Here is a 1560-nt window from a genome sequence, read left to right on the forward strand (position 1 = left end):
CACACTATACTAATCTGTGACAATGATAAATTAAGTCTGGCCACAATATATTCATTTGTGGGAAAGCCACAGCTATAACAGGAGCAAGTTTCAGCCATTTTGTGGCCACCAATTAGTCTCTTGTGGCCACAAAATATCTGTATAAAGCCCATGATTCAGTCATCCCTCTGCATTGCAAGGAATCCTTATTAGTGAGAGGCATTTAAACAGAGTATTCACCAGTGCAAGTACGACTTTATTGTACTGCAGCAAAGTTAGCAAGATATTCAAAGACTCAGACTTTCGGGATCAATACCTCATAAAGGAAGCATGCTAGAAACAAAAATAGGTCCCCCTAGCATTATATATAATAATCATATATATATATACAAGTAATTAGTTACCGGGGAAAGTATCTTTTGCGTGTAACTCGTCCCACAATCTCAGAGTTCAAACCACTCGGTAAAGGGTCCGTTTGTTTTCCCCACAACCCCAAATCAGTTCAGTTCAATCCAGTTTCACAAACATAAAAGAAAGACAACTCAAAAGTCCGCCTCGGGTTTTACTGCAGATCCACAACTCAAACCAGGAATCGCAGCAGTGGTTCAGTAACAGATATTATTTACAATATATGATGTATACATGTTATTCCCAATTGGTTTTATACATATATGTGTGTATATGTATGTATGTATATATATGAGTGTGTGTGTGTATATATATATATATGTAGACAGAGCAGAGTGGTGAAACAGAAGCATGCTGAGCCAGAGGTCAATGGATCAGAACCATCCTCTGCTAATACTCCTTTAATAACTTTTCATATGCTGAAAGGTTTACTCTGGAAAACTAGCATTTCACTGCACACTTCCACTGCATTGTTCTGCTATCAAACACCCCAGATGGGACTCGAACCCATAATCCCTGGCTTAGGAGGCCAGTGCCTTATCCATTAGGCCACTGGGGCCTTACAGTCAACAATTTGACCACTTCAGTTGACACAGTGATTTACCCTCTATAGAGCAACAATATGGGAGGCCCACAAATTGTCTCTAAATAAAACAACAAAGGCCACTGAGGTTGCCATGGCAGTGACACAGGGACAACAATAAAGACATACACAGAAACCTAAAGAGGAAGGAGAGACAGTAAAGCTGTAAAATATACATATATACATAGTAATCACTAAAGTAGGAGAAAGTAGTCATAAGTAGTGTCTATTTTTCTCCAAATATACATTATTTACCTTGCTGTAATTCTGTTGACACATTATAAAATAACCCTGATGATGTCATCTCATGATGTCATCAGGGTACTCTGGGCTTTGGTTGGAGACTACAAATATTTAGCAGCAAGTGTAAAAGACATCAGCATGACTAGTCAGTGAGGGTCTAATGCAGTGATTCTCAACCGTTTTATTTTCCCATGAAACTCCTTAAAGTGGCAACAATCAAAATGTTTATATTCACTGTGATCACATGACTATTTGTATGTGATAGGTGTCACTTAAAGTGATGAATTTCTTCTGAAAAAAGCAGGTCAGAAAAAAAGTTTTAAAAAAATTCTATGTTTAATCTGTGT

At 37.8% G+C, this 1560-nt stretch overlaps 1 non-coding gene across 1 annotated transcript; it reads right to left on the bottom strand.

Moving 5' to 3' along the window:
* Positions 1 to 873: 873 nt before the first annotated feature.
* On the bottom strand, positions 874 to 946 carry trnar-ccu. The gene has a single exon. It is a non-coding gene; the product is annotated as a tRNA-Arg (tRNA).
* Positions 947 to 1560: the final 614 nt, after the last annotated feature.

Source organism: Thunnus maccoyii, chromosome 17 (genome assembly GCF_910596095.1).
Source record: "Thunnus maccoyii chromosome 17, fThuMac1.1, whole genome shotgun sequence".
NCBI lineage: Eukaryota > Metazoa > Chordata > Actinopteri > Scombriformes > Scombridae > Thunnus > Thunnus maccoyii.